Here is an 18,175-nt window from a genome sequence, read left to right on the forward strand (position 1 = left end):
TTCCTTAACGTCATCTGCTTCGTGATCCCCAGTTCTGATGTTAAGTTTGTCGCTGTTCTCATTTCTGCTACATCTCATTACTTTAATCTTTTTTCAATAATGCTCTCAGCCTATATTCTGTACCCACGACACTGTTCATTTCTGAATGAGATTTTCACTCTGCAGCGGAGTGTGCGCTGATATGAAACTTTCCTGGCAGATTAAAACTGTGTGCCCGACCGAGACTCGAACTCGGGACCTTTGCAAAGGTCCCGAGTTCGAGTCTCGATCGGGCACACAGTTTTAATCTGCCAAGAAAGTTTCACTGTTCATTTTATTCAACAGATCCTGTAATTCGTCTTCACTTTCACTGAGAATAACTATGTCATTAGCGAATCTTATTGATATTCTTTCACCCTGAATTTTAATCCTGTACTTGAATCTTGACTAGACCGAACAGTAGGGGCGAAAGACTACATTTCTTGTAATATTTATTCGATTCTATCATTGGCTGTTTGGTACAGCAGCCGGTTTCCATCGTCATGTTAAAAAAACACGGCTGAAAAGTTATTTTATTTGAAACTTTGTAAATAAAAATAACTTTGCAACTGTGACTTCTATTTTTAACAGAAGACTACTTTCCTGTCTCACATATTTTAGTCCGAGCACTCCGTTCTTGGTCTCCCACCCTTATTGTTTCCCCTTGGTTCTTGTAAATATTATGTATCACCCGTCTTTCCCTGCTGCTTACCCCTATTTGTTCCAGAATTTCATACATCTTGCACCATTCTTGCATCGAGTGTTACTCGTAACAAATTTAATGCTATAATTAGTTGGACTGGATGACAGCGGATTGTGAGGTAGAAGCATCGCGGACGGAATGGTCCTATAACTATATTCGGGCTTCTTGCTGATTTTGAGAGGGAGCAAGGTGTTATTTTCTATAATTATATCCCGTATATCCTGGTTTTTTAAGGGTTGATGGATAGCTGCAACTGGTCATATCACGAACTTACGTTGTTGAGAACGAGCAGGGAGGGAATGCTCACGTAGTGGTTTCCTATAATTACATCTCAGCGGGGATGATGGATTGGTGCGACTGGTCATACCAAGAGGTGAGCTGACTGAGAGGAGCTAGAGGGATAGCTGCGATGAGTTCAGTGTGCACAGCGCGGTACAAAGACAACCACGATGTCCATTGACAAGTGAAGGGACAGTGATGAAATGTGCGGGATGATCCGCAGAGATTTTGATTCAGTGGCGTAACGGACGCTGTAACAGGGCGTCGATTTCAACATTTCGCGTTCCAGTACGCCACCCGTACTGTTTCTCAAGTCTCATGGAGTCCTGCCGGCGTCTGATTTATTTCCTCGTCGGTTCGACAGCCACCGGCTGAAAGCAACACCGCTCGCTTATCGTACATGGAGGAATCCGTGGAATTGTTAGTTCCACTCTCTGAACTGCAACTGATCCGGAAACCACGTGGCAAATACAGGTTGTTGCAGCGTGACAGAGCGAATTTCGAAAGCGTGCATAAGTGGCAAGTGGCAACAGCCGTGGGATGGCGTCAGATCACGTGGTCACTCTCGCCAACGGAGATATTTTGTCCAAGTGTCACAAGAAAAGGACTACTGGCATGCAGTACAACTGGGGTAGAGCCGGGTTCGTGCGATGGAAGAGATGGCACAACAATATGGTGGAGGAACTTCTGCAACACCACTTTTTGCCACGTACGGATGCCTTCTCCAGTTTGTTACGCAGCACGATAACACATTACACTGCAGCTTGTCACACGTAAAAATCTTTACGTCACGGATTGATTTCCTTCGTCATCAAGGTCCTCGAACAGTGACGTAACTAGGATAGGAAAGATGCTGGCCTGTGCCCCGAGCGTCGTTTCCGTGGGGGCGTAGTCTTGTGACGGACGGAAAAAGCTAAGAAAGCTAAAGAGAAGTAGAAAATGGAGAGCAGAAAAGATAGAAGAAGAAGTGACGGAGTAGTTGTGGTGGGGTGGTGATGGTGGTGGTGGTGGTGGTGGTGGTGGTGGTGGTGGAAGTAGTAATAGTACTATAACAAAAAGAAGAAGAAGAAAAAGAAGAAGGGACTGGGTTGAGGGTCACTAAAATGGAAAGAGGGAGGAGTTTTATGGAAGGAAATTATAAGGAGATTCACAACTAGACTATGTTGAGCAACAGTTCTGTAAGATCTAATGCTCCCTGGTACAAATACGCTTGTTTCCTGGTTTCGGAGCTACCCTCATTATGCAAAGTGAGCCAATGCAGAGAAAATGCAAGGAATATATTTTGCATTTATTGTTTTGTTTGTTACGGCTCTGTACTGGTCGGAAAAGAAACTGTGGAAAACAAATCCTCGTACTGTTGTTGGCAACGCGACTTTGGACTCTCTTTGTTGCAAGCTTTGAATTGTATTACACCAAAATTTGCGGTTAAAAGTGTATCTTTTACTTAATTGTAATGTCTTGGTCTTAATAAATAATTTGGCTAAGCGGCGACCGTGATTCAAAACCGAAATAGGGAGATGTCGGCAGAACGTTGGATGGATGAATGGTGGGGGGAGGGGGGGGGGCGAGTGTGCAAATTACTCTACTGCCCTTGAAATACACTGTATCTCCGCCTACATTATGCAGGTTATCCCAAGACCTTAGGGTCAAAATTAATGAGATGGTGAAGCATCCTCAATTATTATCTGATAATCTGAATATTCTGTTTTTTTTTTTATTGTGGTTGTTGTTGTTGTGGTCTTTCGTCCGAAGATTGGTTAGACGCAGCTCTCAACGTTGGTCTACCAAATATCAACCTCTCCATCTCAGAGTAGCACTTGAAGACGTAGGGTGTAAGGATGTATTCCGGTCTCTGTATTCGTTTACAGTTTTTTTACCCTCTACATCTCCCTCTAGCACCATGGACGTTATTCCCTGATGACTTAACACGTGTCCTATATTGCTGACCCCTCCTTTTTGTCAATGTTTTCCACGTACTTGTGTCCTCGTCGATTCTGCCCAGAACACATTTCTTACCTTATCGGTCCATCTACCTTTCAGCATACGTCTATCGCACCACATCTAAACGCTTCATTCTCTTCTTTTCAGCTTCCTTCACAGTGTTGATTCACTTACTTTCGCTCCAGACTTACATTTTCAGAAACATCTCCCTTAGATTAAGACCAATGTTTAACACTGGTAGACTGCTTCTGGGCAAGAATGCCTTGATTGGCTGTCCTAAACTACTTTTTATATCCTCCTTGCTTCGTCCGTCAACCTTTGTTTTGCTTCCAAGTTGGTAGAGCTTCTCCACTTCGTCAATTATGTAATCCGTTCCCAAGGAATGTATAGAGGATGATTCCGTGACGATGTTACAGACTTTCAGGGATGATGGAGAAAGGTAAATGTATCAGTTTGAAATAACGTACCCTGGTCCGGAAGCGAACGAGACGAAATTTGTAAGCGAAAACCGTTCTGATACCTCTGACAGTGGAATAGATGTACCGGTACAATTGTTACTGAGGTTGTAGGGTTGGCAACTTTCAGAGGTGGTAGTACGGACCAAAACAAGAAAAAAATATTTTTGAAAACATGGGCTCAAAAATGCACACCTTAAGAGAGCTTTGAGCACTTGTTCATCTTAATAATTGGCAACCAATGCTGTACAATGGCAATAAAGTCATGAGATGTTCAATTGACTCTTTAATTAGAACGTGTTACGCGTTTCGGCGTTACACCCATGTTCAGACATCATAAATTTCAACTACTTCCTAACCAACCAGGCGTACAGCCTTGACAACTCAAAGAAAGTGTCGAACAACATATGACTGCGACACGAGCAGTCTTGAAGCTCTGCTTGAAGGAGTTTAAGTTTGTCATATCTGAAGATGGGTGTAATCCCGGAACGCGTAACATGTTCTAATAAATGAGTTAATTGATCATCTCATGACTTTATTGCGATTGTATAACACTGGCTGCCAATTATTAACATAAAAATGATCGCAGGCCTCAGACGGGATTTTATGTCCTGTATATCACACTTGTTCATCTTCGCTACTGTGAAACACATCTCTCCTATTGAAAAAAGTGCCCACAGCTCTTAAGGTAGGCATTTTAGAGCCCACATTTACTGGAAGTTTCTTTCTTGTTTTGGTACATACTACATCCTCCAAAAATATGGAAAGCTAAGAGGTTGCTGAAGAAGGGATGTGTTTCACAGTATCGAAGATGAACGAATAAGAGATGCATTTTTGAGCCAATGTTTACTAGACATTTTTTCGTTGTTTTTGTCCATACTGCCACCTCTGAATGTTGCCTACTCTACAATCTGAGCAACAACAGTACCGGTACGTGTAATGCACTGTCACAGGTATCAAAGCGATTTTCGCTTCTAATTTTCGAGCCAGTGGTTTTCGGATGAGGGTCCCTTAACTCAAATTGATAAATTTATCGTTATCCATCATTCCTGAAAGTATTTAACATAATCACGGTATCACACTAATTCGATCGTGAACATGCATGGATGCATAAAGAATGGAGAAAATGGAGAAGGGAATTAATTTGGGCAATGCGACGTGCTCCATACGCGTACCATTAAACTTGTAATCGGATGTATTGTATTGTATGTTAATCGAGGACCTAGGAACGACGGAGAGGCTCCGTCCCCGCCGCAGCCGCAGTGGTCCACTTCACCCCTCCGCCGCCCCACACCGAACCCAGGGTTATTGTGCGGTTCGGCCCCCGGTGGACCCCCCCTCCCCCCCCCACCCAGGGAACGTCTCACACCAGACGAGTGTGACCCCTTTGTTTGCGTGGTAGAGTAATGGTGGTGTACGCGTACGTGGAGAACTTGTTTGTGCAGCAATCGCCGACATAGTGTAACTGAGGCGGAATAAGGGGAACCAGACCGCATTCGCCGAGGCAGGTGGAAAACCACCTAAAACCATCCACACCTGGCCGGTTCACCGGACCTCGACACAAATCCGCCGGGCGTGTTCGTGCCAGAGACCAGGCGCTCCTTCCCAGTCCGGAAAGCCGTGCGTTAGACCGCACGGCCAACCGGGCAGGCTATAATCGAATGTTCTTGTAGGCATTGTCTTGATTGTCCAACCCATGAGTCCCAGAATGGGTGAGATTGGCCTGGTGGCATACAACTATGTGACGATGTAACTTTTAAATCACTGCTGCAGATCGTGACGATTGCAGCGTATGTTTCGACCTGGCAGGCGACCAGGCGTAGGGAGCAACGTGGCGCTCTGGTTGCCGCTGTGGCAGCCGCTCGGGCGTCAGGTCGGGATGGCAGGCCGGCACTCCTGCGAAGGTCGTCCGCGGGACACTTTCGACAGCGCCCGCAGGTCGGACGCCAGTGCGGCGCCGCCACAGGGCGAACCTGCGCTCCTGACGCAACGCCGCTCGCCGCACTTGCGAAACGCGACGCACTGGCACGCACCGACACCCGTGATCCTCTGCCGTGTTCCAGTGAACCGCGAAACTGCGCGAACCTTTCCTGGCACCCCAGTCACTGGCAGCGGCCGTATCCGGATGATCACGAGAATCCACCACATGGACAGTCAATGCACGCTACGCTACGCCTGCAAAACTCACTTCTAAGCTGTTGGCACACAATAACCCGCAAGAGACATCGCCTCTAGCGTTGGCAATGGTCGCAACTCAGCGACGGAAAAGAGTCCGTAAGTTTCTTCAGGTGCGCCACATTCAACCGAAGCCCCTCACTGATGATTAGACACCGTTGAGCTACCGAATTGTGAGGATGATTGTGAAGATGAAGACTGTTACCTTTAACTCACTGTTCAAAACAGCCACAGACGTGTTCAGTGGGATTAGCGGGTCAGTAGAACTGCAATAGGACACTTGAACTTAAAATTTGGAACATACGCGTGTAGTCATGTGAACATGAATGTTATCATATTGGAAGATGAGAATGTCCACAGGTTATTCATCATGAAGATGTAGAAGAATGGGCACCGAGAATGTTAAAATAAATATTATTTATGCTAACCTAAATGAGTGAGCCCAAGTCTCTTTTTCCTGTTGCCTGTTTACAGCTGTCACCACATACCACACAGTTGTCACCATCGGTTTCTATCAATTCTCTCCCGTATGCTTCTATTTCTCTTTTTCTTACAGCCTCCTTAACCTCCTCGTCCCCGAGATGCTACATCGAGATCTTCCTTGGCCATCTGCCATTCGCATTATATGCCTACGACAGATGAGTTGCCGGTGTTCCATTTTATGTGTGATGCTTTGGAAAAACGACTTTCCGTTTCCGGAGAAGATGACTGACATATCGTATTATTTTTTATTTTTGACTCATTTACTTTTTATGATACAATCATAACCGGTATCGGCCTGCAAATGCCAACTTCACATGCTGCAACTGAGAACAGAAATCCTTAAATTAAGACATGAAACAAGTGTAATTATTTTCACCAGATCTACTTGTGGGTTTAGTAATGTGCTATTACAATGCATATGGTTCGTACCTATGGGCGGCATTTGATGCTTTCTTGAGTCTGGGTCATTTCTCTAATCACTGTACTTTTTACATGCTCTCGCCTAGTTAGTGTACACGATCTTCTGCGATATTTCATTTCTACGACTCTCAGTTTTATTTTTTACAGTAAGCTGCCAGAACTAGTATCCACATGTAGTTATAGATTCTACATTACTTCTACGGAGCATCTTCTTTACTTTCCAACTTATCTTAGAAGAACGTAATAGAGGGTTTAGCTTCTGGAGTGCTGCTTTCTCATGGCCTACGCGCTGCTGTATTTCTCATTTACTTCTTTCGCCTTCCTATAGGACGTTACCCAAATACTTAAAATTTTTAATTACTTTTGAATACATTATGGGAGTATCAGTGATCAATGAGTTACAAATATTTACTATTAAAAACAGTCTTGATCACGATTTATTAATAAATAAAATTTATATTTAATAGTAAATGTTGAAAATTTTTACATGCCTTGATGTGTTGGCCTTCAACTATTACGTTTCGTACATTTTCTCCACTGCATAGGCATTCACTCTCTTTAAAATTCACTTTCAATCTCCACTTATCATATTCTTCTAATAATTTACTTAGCATAAAGCAAATATCATCCTCTTCACTGACCGCCACTACCTGATCATCTGCAAAGAAGTAGGCGTACAAAAATGTGTCCTTTGTTTTCCGAATGCATTCATGCACATTTACTACTCCACAACTCTAAGGCTTTCTGCGTGTGTACTTTAAACATTGTAGGAGACAAGCAGCATCCCTTTTTTAATCCCCTTGTAATTTTATTCCCCTCTTTGGTTATACACACTGCAAACTTGAATAGGTGGCATGAACTTCTCGCATATGTCTTTTCAAGCTCACTCCCCACCCGCACGATTTCAGTTTTATCAGCTGCATTGTGTCATACGCCTTCTCGAAATTTATGAACACTAAATGGCTACTCAGGATCCAGAGCATGGTACGAAAACTCACCCAAAACTTTACAGAATAGCCTCTTGCCGGATCAACATCCTCCCCGATGGGTCAAACGTCTATGTGGAAAGAGAAAAAAATTGGGACTTGTCGGACAATAAGCGCCACCTGTAAGCTACTGTTAAGTATCTGTGTTGTTTGCCCCATCGAAGGCGTGATTCTGTATGTGCCGTTCAGCAGTGCCGTTTTGTGAGATATCCGTCTCCAAATGCCCATTGTATGCACAGCTTTGCAATATGTGCTCGGAAACTGGTTGAAATGGACCGGCATTCACTGACTGCAGCAATTCCTGTCAGGTCCTATGAGATCCTGTCCCTCGTAAGACGTGGAAAATGTTATTTTACGTTCAGGGTGCTTTTAAACGCATATTTGTTTGTGTTTAGTTGATGACAGATTTTCCCACCTGTACAAGGTATGCTAAGTATTTTTTTCCCCCCATTGATACTTCATGGTGTCGAAACTGACACAATTTTCTCTCCCTTCCATTTCCGCCGTTTCTGTACACATTCAACTGCGCATTTCGTCTTGACACACTCACGGATTGTACGTAAGATTATATTTGATGTATTACGTGCTCACGTATGTAAGGCTGATATAATTTCATTTTTTGTTCATGCACTTTTAAGAAATTCAAACGGTCTTTGCGCTTGTGTAGCTTTATTATATTTAGTTGTCCAGCCTTTCCATCATCCCTTGCACATAACACGTGTATTATCAGTGTACTTTTGTTCTGAATGTGATCTGTGCATACTTCTAATTTTGAATCCTCCTTTAATTAGGTTTATTTGTGTTTTATGTTACGGCAACTGTTAAGTAATTGATCTATTTAATGTTTCGTCTCTCCATGTTTAAAATACGAACCCAGTGCCGGTACAACCCAATCAGCTAACGGTATGTATTCGTAACTTGTAACGGCGTGTTGCTATCATCTGAGAGCCTGTGTAAGTTACCACTTGATATTGTTGTATTAAGTTCATTTCTGGCATATAAACTTGTTTGTGTATGTATCTGAAATAGATTTACAATTAAAGTGTCATCTGCAATTTGAGCTTATATGATAATAGTAATATTTTTCTTTGACGGATATTCTGATGATGGGCCTAGCCCCAAACACGTCAACGAAGTATTTATAACCAGTAGGTTCTTGGCATTTACTGCACTGATGAAGTAGACGAGCAATACGCAAATTAAAATGTTACAGGGGAGCTTAAGGCTGTTGTTACTGTTGTGTTACTTTCCAAACCTCAAGAGAAATTATCTACCGAGCACGCTTGTTTAAGGATTTGTGACCATGTATGCCTTCGATGAAGGCTCTGCCAAATTAACAACACGCCTCGAAACAAATCGTAATCTTAGGCTCATATGGAGAACAGATACCAATGATACGATTCGCATATGTTCATAGTCTCTATAGTTCAAAGTGTGGAAGGCTAAAGAAACTGACCACTGACCATATATATACAAATGGAGCACTGTGTGTGTGTGTGTGTGTGTGTGTGTGTGTGTGTGTGTGTGTTTTCAGCATAGGTCTAGAACGCGTAGAATGATTTCACCCAGTAGCTTCAAACGTATATGATTTAATGCCTGGGGAAAATAGTGTTGAGGTAAAACATCCGTAGCACCCTCAGACGTGGGGCGCAGGTGTAAAGGGAGTGACATAAAAATAATCGAAAACGAATGATATTCGTATGGATCAATAGTTGTCGGGGCTCTGGGTTGGTTAGTAACAGTCCAGCTGACAAAAAAGAGGTTCAAATGGCTCTGAGCGGTATGGGACTCAACTTCTGAGGTCATCAGTCCCCCTAGAACTTAGAACTACTTAAACCTAACTAACCCAAGGACACCACACACATCCATGCCCACGGCAGGATTCGAACCTGCGACCGTAGTGGTCGCACGGTTCCAGACTGTAGCACCTAGAACCGCTCGGCCACTCCGGCCGTCTCCAGTTGACATTGGATATTTAGATGTGAGGTTAAGTTTGTTTTTAGTCCTGATGCAATTTAGCTGCTAGTGGTGAGGGTACGTTTGTTTTTCCTGTCAGATAAATAAGCAATCGGGCAACACTGGGTAATCAGAAAAATAGCGGACTTAGAGCAAAACCCTGAGGCATTCTGAAATCTGTAAATTGCAGCACTCCAGTCAGATTTCATACTGGTTGACATTGTGAGAACAACTTCTGCTTCATATTTAATTTACTGTTATAATAATGCTGCAACATATGTAAAGATTATACAGTCAAAAGGTTTCGTTTAATCAAAGAAGATACCTACTGCCCCAACTTATAAATAAATAAGCCCCATGAGTGCCTCACAGACAAAATATACAAATATACTGAAATCGGCAACAAATCATTCGTATCACTGTACAATAAAAAATAATGTGGGTCTATTGAGGCTCAAAATGAGTAATACAAGTTGAACTCAATGGCTAGCGTACTGATGGGACCTAGAAAATGTTACAATGCACGTATTGCTTCCCTCTTATGGTTCTAGCGTTCAGCTCACACTGTGTTGCTGCAAGGAGCTCATTTCTCGTCCACGACGGCCGAGAGCGCGTGCAGTCTGTCACTTCCGCAGACGCAGCTCTGTCACCTGAGAATTTCGGAGGCCTAGGAAAGGCAGAGAAAAAAATCTGTTGCAGACCGTGAGGCTTTCGTGGGCCATTCAGTCGTCAGAATCTTGCGGTGAAATGTGACTGAAATCATTTACAGCTCTCTTACAAATCTTGTTTCTCGTAGTGGGTTGTGTACGTATAGCGCTACAGACGGGGCCTCGGCTCTTCCTCTAGCGGTTCGACTTAACAAGTGTATGCACAAGAAGCTACAGCGGCTGGTGTGCTCCTTTTGTACGGAGCTGTTCCCGACCGCAACGGCCGTTGTTTCTGAGGTAGCTAACACACTGACATTAACCGCGGCCAACAGAAGAATTAAGCAGTATTATCACTATCGTATTTAAAAATTTTCAATATGCAGAATCACAAAATAATTACTGTCTAAAATATTATCCATTACATGGTAAAAAACTTTGCAAAACCTAAAATCACTACCAAGTAGCAACTAGCAGTTACATTTTGGCTCCCATTGTAGCCATTTAATTAAGCCAGAATTCGTTACACTTCAATGACTCTGAAAGTGAACTTACAACAAAATAGTACACAGGGTGTCACAGGAGGGATGGACAATAATCAGGGACGTCAATGTGGGCTGTAAAATCGATATACCTCGAAACTGTGAAACAAATTTCTACTGTAAACTCTTTGTTTTCTATATTTTATAAGGTGGAAGTACGGACTAAAACAAGAAAAAAATTACAGTAAACATGGGCCTTATAACGCATACTGTAAGAGCTATGAGCATTTGTTTATCTTCGCAAATGCCAAACAAATGTTTCTGCTGAACAAGTGCTCACAGCTCTTAAGGCATGCATTTTAGAGCCAATATATGCTAGACTCTTTTGCTTTGAATGATCATTCCTGTTATATCCATGGATACTGACGATAGATCCCGAAACCCTGTGTGTTATTGAAAGCAGTTTTGTAGCTTCTGGAGGTTGTGCAGTGGGCAGGATAATGGACTCGCCTGAGGTGGTATGAAAACCCACTATGGACATCCTGATTACATGCCAAACCGTGTCGTACCTCTGCTTTTCCTGCCTCCAACGTAGCAATGAGTCATATCGATATCTGAATATTACATATATTTTGCCACATACAATAAAGTCGGGCGAAGGTTCACATTTATTCTCCGTGCATTCTTTTGTCTTCCTTTCTTCGAAGATGGAGACATTGCCGGAGAAGTTAGCTGTAATTCGTCACTCAAAGCATAGAGACGCTCTTTTTATGTGGTCCGCCATTATTAGATTATCCCCAATCACAAGAATGCAAATGGAAGATGCAGCGTATTTAGTAATACTCGAGGAGAAGAAATGTATTTAAGGCCAAGTGCATCCTCGAAACAATGTTATGAACCTACGAAAATAAAAACAGTCAGGTAATTTGTAAAGTTATAATTTGTTTTCTGTGTGTTACTAATGAAAAATAATTTTATCTTCCCTGAGCTATCTTCACACAGGACCAACGAAGTTCAAATGGCTATAAGCACTATAGGACTTAACATCTGAGGTCATCAGTCCCCTAGACTTAGAACTACTAAGACCCAACTAACCTAAGGACATCACAACACACATCCATGCCCGAGGCAGGATTCGAACCTGCGACCGTAGCAGCAGCGCGGTTCCGGACTGAAGCGCCTAGAACCGCTCGGTCACAGCGGCCAGTACCAACGAAGTATTTTATTGTTATGGTATATATATATAATTAAAAAAATATTACTAACTGTTCATACGAAAGACTTAATGCAGCAAAAGGAAAAGACTGAAAGGAAGAAATAGTATAACCTATTAAAGCAAAAGCTTGGATGACTCCTTTGAAGAAAATTTCGGTGTGCTATTTGAGCTTTGATGACGGCATCGACCCTAAATGTTGCAATTCAGTAACTAAATTCGATGAGAATCTCATCCATTCATAATTATTCTCTATATCAAGTGATGTGTTACTAAAGGGTGGCGTGTGGATTGAACTTTCGTAATATGGTTGGCGTGTGTTATTACAGTCAGTTTGTATTACGTTACACACACACACACACACACACACACACACACACACACACACACACACACACACACACACAAAATAGTCAAAACTAACACTATCCGGAACAATCTTAAGAGAGTAGTGATTCAAAAGCCCAGGTAATTGTTCAACCCTTATTGAACAAAATTAAAAAAAAAAAAAAAAACCTTTATAATTTTCAACTTTTGCTAAAAATCTGTAGTCACATGGAAAAAATTGATACGTTTGTCTAGTATTAGAAGCCTCTTCCGTAATTATGGGAATTTAGAAATTATCTTTTAGTGCTACTAAGGGAGCTCTAAGTAGCCATTTTCTTCCGGTTCGACCCGTCGCAAGTCAGTAAACAGAATGGAGTCATTCTGATAAATTTTCAACACGTAAGCAGCAGCACGAAAGAGAACACGTGTATTCATTTTTTCCGACACGAAACAGCAACAATTCATGCATGACTGTCAAAACTTGCTCTCAGATCTAACTTCACGCTATTTTCCCCACCGTGCCGCCTCTGTTCAGCGGTACCGGTTACTGCTCTCAGTTTCGTCTCGTTACGGTATAGCGGAAGTGTGTGGAGCGTTAGCAAGACAACACAGTCTTACGGTGGAATACGTACGTCCACGGCAACGGCGCGAAGCCTTCTGGCAGTCCCCGAGCCGGCTACCGCGTGCCGGCGGAGTGCGCGCATGCGCACTGGTGGCTGCACCTACCTGTTGTGGGTGCGGGTGCTGTTGCAGCGGGAGACTGGCCACAGTATCCGTCCGCTACCTGACGTCGTGGTCTGCCGGCGGAGCTGCGCCGACTGAGCTCTCGCCTCTGCGGAGGGTAGCCTTTGAGGGCCCGACGGCCGGGTCTGCGTCACGGAGCGCCGGCCAGGGGCTTCCCGAGTTCCTGGCCCCCGCGGACGTTGGCGTCAGCGGCCCTCCCCACCAAACCCTACCTGACCGAAGGGGCTCCGAGACTGGGTACAGCACGTTGCCGCCGGACAAGAACGGACAGGGGAGCATGTGACTCGCGAGGACGTCGTTATGACGTCTCGACAGGAATGCGTTGCGACGGGCGGACACGAACTGCGCAACTCAGAAAATATCGCTAAAGGGTCCGCTAATCCCTCTACACAAAATTCGAAACTTGCACTTCAGTTAAACGAACATATAGGCCTATATGAACATTATCTCATAAAACTGTATCCAGACACCTATTAGTCAACTTTTCATTGGGTGTGTCTACATTTTGCCCTTATGTCGTCTTAAGCTCTACTGGGGCACTTTTAATTAGGTGTCTGAATATCTGTGGAGGAATGGTGGTCCATTCTTCCTCAAGAGCTTGTAACACAGGAGATAGCGATGTGGGGCGGTGGGGTATGGGGAGACGTCGACTTTCTAATTCCAAAGGAGTTCCACTGCATTCAGGTCTGGACTATGGGCAAAACAGTCATTCCAGGAATGTTACTGTCAACAAACCATTCCCTGACAGATGCTGTTTTATGACACGGTATTTGCCATGCCGATACTAATGGTCAATGTCTCCGAACTGCTCCTACGCTGTGTGCAGAATACAGAGCTGCAAAATGTGTTCACATCGTCCCACATATATCGTTTTCTTAATCGTGAGGATGGGACAATAACTTAACGACGATAAACATCCCCATATGGTAACATCACCTACTCCATACTTCACTGCCGGCAGGTGTGACCGAGCGGTTCTAGGCGCTACAGTCCGGAAACGCGCGACCGCTACGGTCGTAGGTTCGAATCCTGCCTCGGGCATGGATGTGTGTGATGTCCTTAGGTTAGTTAGGTTTAAGTAGTTCTACGTTCTAGGCGACTGATGACCTTAGAAGTTAAGTCCCATAGTGTTCAGAGCCATTTGAACCATCTGATGACACAGTAATCTTCTCCAGATATTCGCCAAATCCAACACTTCGATCGAATTACCACAGATTACACCTGATTCACCTGTCCAAATCACCAATTTCCAGTCAGTCACTTTGGCCGCGCGGTATAGCCACGTGGTCTAAAAACGCCTTGTCACGGATCGCTCAACTCCCCCCGTCGGACGTTCGAGTCCTCCCTCGGGCATGGGTGTGTGTGTTTGTCCTTAGGGTAATTTAGGTTAAGTAGTGAGTAAGCTTAGGGACTGATGACCTTAGCAGTTAAGCCCCATAAGATTTCACACACATTTTTTTGGACCGATGACCTCAACAGTTTGATCCTATAGGAACTTACCACAAATTTCCAGTTTTCCAGTCAGTCACTTTCTAGAGGCGCCGCGCTCTTCACCACACCACTCGATGCTTAGCCTAACTGCTAGATCATCGTATCCGATTCTTTTTAACTCCCTTGCACAGTCATTGCGCTAGTTGGAGCGCTGGTAACATCTAGAGGTCACTTGTGATTCATTCTGCTAATTTCAGGCATTTAGTTACACCCACCCTTCGCAATGTTCGATGGTCCCTGTCCGTCAGTAAGTTATACGATATCTGTCTGATCTCGGTTTATCTGTGGCTGTACCTTCGCCTTTCTACTTCAGTCACATTACCAACGGTCGACTTGGCCATCTTGAGAAGGGTTGTCCGTGATGGAGCTTTTCCGCTGACAACAAAAGACTCTCTGACTCAGTTTACATTGGCGAGTCCGCCTCTCGTGACATTTTATTTATTTATTTATTATTTTACACGCCCGATTCCGTAGGATCAAGTTGAAGAGCCAATCTCCAAGGTCATGGAACGTCTCAGTACATGAAATTACAAAGAAAAGTAATAAAAGATAAAACGAAATGTTTATGAACCTAAAAAAAGACAAGTCGTAAGTTTATGTAAACGCAGTCAACAATATAACACAAGAATCAGCTTAATTTTTCAAGCAACTCCTCGACGGATAGGAGTGATCCACGAGGAAACTATTTAGTTTCGATTTGAAAACGCGTGGATTACTGCTAAAATTTTTGAATTCTTGTGGTAGCTTATTGAAAATAGATGCAGCAGTATACTGCACTTCTTTCTGCCCAGGAGAAGTGCGATCCAAATGCAGACTGGATTTCTGTCTGTTATTAACTGATACTGTTAACAAGACGCGACAGTTAAGAATTGATAGGCCAAAGTTAGATTTTTTTTTTGGTCATCAGTCTTCTGACTGGTTTGATGCGGCCCGGCACGAATTCCTCTCATGTACCAATCTCTTCATTTCAGAGTAGCACTTGCAACCTACGTCCTCAATTATTTGCTAGATGTATTCCAAGCCCTGTCTTCCTCTACAGGTTTTGCCCCCTACATTCCCTCTAGTACCGTGGAAGTCATTCCCTCAAGTCTTAACAGATGTCCTGTCATCCTGTCCCTTCTCCTTATCAGTGTTTTCCACATGTTCAGCTCCTCTCCGATTCTGCGCAAAACCTCCTCATTCCTTACCTTATCATTCCACCTAATTTTCAACATTCGTCTGCAGCACCACATCTCAAATCCTTTGATGCTCTTCTGTTCCGGTTTTCCCACAGTCCACGTTTCACTACCACACAATGCTGTACTCCAGACATACATTTTTCAGAAATTTCTTCCTCAAATTAAGCCCGATATTTGTTATTAGTAGAAGTCTCTTGGCCAGCAATGCCCTTTTTGCCACAGCTAGTCTGCTTTTGATGTCCTCCTTGCTCCGCCCGTCATTGGTTATTTTACTGCCTAGTTAGCAGAATTCCTTAACTTCATCTACTTCGTGACCATCACTCCTGATGTTAAGTTTCTCGCATTCTCATTTCTACTACTTCTTATTACCTTCGTCTTTCTCCGATTTACTCTCAAACCATACTGTTTACTGATTAGACTGTTCATTCCGTTCAGCAGATCATTTAATTCTTCTTCACTTTCACTCAAGATAGCAATGTGATCAGCGAATCGTATCATTGATATGCTTTCACCTTGAATTTTAATTCCACTCCTGAACCTTTCTTTTACTTCCATCATTGCTTCCTCGATGTACAGATTCAACAGTAGGGGCGAAAGGCTACATCCTTGTCTTACACCCTTTTTAATACGAGCACTTCGTTCTTGCTCGTCCACTCTTATTATTATCTCTTGGCTGCTGTACTTATTGTGTATGACCCGTCTCTCCCAATAGTTTACCCCTACTTTTCTCGGAAACCGAACATCTTGCACCATTTTACATTGTCCAACGCTTTTTCCGAGCAGACAGATCCTATGAACGTGCCTTGAATTTTCTTTAGTCTTGCTTCAATTATTAACCGCAACGTTAGAATTGACTGTCTCGTGCCTTTACCTTTCTTAAAGCCAAACTGATTGTCATCTAGCGCTTCCTCAATTTTCTTTTCCCTTCTTTTGTATATTATTCTTGTAAGAAACTTGGATGCATTAGCTATTAATCTGATTGTGCGATAATTCTCGCACTTGTCAGCTTTTTCCGTCTTCGGAATTGTGTGGATGATGCTTTTCCGAAAGTCACATAGTATGTCGCCAAACTCACACATTCTGCACACCAATGTGAATAGTCGTTTTGTTGCCACTTCACCCAATGATTTTACAAATCCTCATGGAATGTTATCTATCCCTTCTGCCTTATTTAATCTTAAGTCTTCCCAATCTCTTTTGAATTCTGATTCTAATACTTGATCCCTTGTCTTTTCTAAATCGACTCCTGTTTCTTCTTCTTCTATCACATCAGACAAGTCTTCCCTCCAATAGAGGCTTTCAATGTATTCTTTCCACCTATCCGTTCTCTCGTCTGCATTTAACAGTGGAATTCCCGTTGCATCTTTAATGTTACAACCCCTGCTTTTAATGTCACCGAAGGTTGTTTTGACTTTCCTAAATGCTGAGTCTGTCCTTCCGACAATCATTTCTTTTTCGATGTCTTCACATTTTTCCTGCAGCCATTTCGTCTTCCCTGCACTTCCTATTTATTTCATTCCTCAGCGACTTTTATTTATGTTTCACGGAACATTTTTGTACTTTCTCCTTTCATACATTAACTGACGTACTTCTTCTGTTACCCATGGTTTCTTCGCTGTTACCTTCTTTGTACCTATGTTTTCCTTCCCAACTTCTGTGATGGCCCTTTTTAGAGATGTCCATTCCTCTTCAACTGTACTGCCTACTGAGATATTCCCTATTGCTGTATCTATAGCCTTAGAGAACCTCAAGCGTATCTCGTCATTCCTTAGTAGTACTTCCGTAGCCTACTTCTTTGCGTATTGATTCTTCCTGCCTAATGTCTTAATCTTCAGCCTACTCTTCATCACTACTAAGTTGTGATCTGAGTCTATATCTGCTCCTGGGAACACCTTTCAATACAGTATCTGATTTCGGAATCTCTGTCTGATCATGGTGTAATCTAACTGAAATCTTCCCGTATCTCCCGGCCTTTTCCAAGTATACCTCCTCCTCTTGTGATTCTTGATCAGAATATTCGCTATTACTAGCTGAAAATTGTTACAGAACTCAATTAGTTTTTCTCCTCTAACGTCAGAATACTAAGAGAACAGGGGTCAACAAGAGATTCGCGAACTTACACCGCGCATTGTTCGAACCGCCCGTTTCTGAGCCAAAAATATCATTTGAGACTGGGAATAATTAACCCTAAATGTAATACCATACGTCATAAGCGAATTAAAGTAAACAAGGTAGACTACTTTTCCTGTCGAACTATCACTTACTTCAGATACCGTTCGAATAGTAAAAATGGCAGCATTAAGTCTTTGGACAAGATCCTGAACGTGGGCTCTCCACGACAGTTTACTATCTATCTGAACACCTAGAAATTTAAACTGTTCACTTTCACTAATCATATCCCCATTGCGTGAAAATAAAGCGTCTGGTTCTGTTGAACTGTGTGTTAGGAACTGTAAAAACTGAATCATACTGTGATTTAGCGCTAGTTTAGTTTCTTCAAGCAATGAACTTATCTCTGGAACTGCTCTGCCGGCCGGGGTGGCCGAGCGGTTCTAGGCGCTACAGTCCGGAGCAGCGCGACCGCTACGGTCGCAGGTTCAATCCTGCCTCGGGCATGGATGTGTGTGATGTCCTTAGGTTAGTTTAAGTAGTTCTAAGTTCTAGGGGACTGATGACTTCA

The 18,175-nt window shown here is 43.1% G+C and overlaps 1 protein-coding gene across 1 annotated transcript in view; it reads right to left on the bottom strand.

The window, feature by feature from the left end:
* Window positions 1-12,888, bottom strand: part of LOC126455549 (uncharacterized) — a 56,725-nt gene extending 43,837 nt beyond the window's left edge. The window contains exon 1 of the mRNA XM_050091304.1: window positions 12,809-12,888. The gene's annotated coding sequence lies outside the window, so the exon portion shown is untranslated. The remainder of the gene's footprint in view (window positions 1-12,808) is intronic.
* Window positions 12,889-18,175: the final 5,287 nt, after the last annotated feature.

This window comes from Schistocerca serialis, chromosome 2 (assembly GCF_023864345.2).
Source record: "Schistocerca serialis cubense isolate TAMUIC-IGC-003099 chromosome 2, iqSchSeri2.2, whole genome shotgun sequence".
Taxonomy (NCBI): domain Eukaryota; kingdom Metazoa; phylum Arthropoda; class Insecta; order Orthoptera; family Acrididae; genus Schistocerca; species Schistocerca serialis.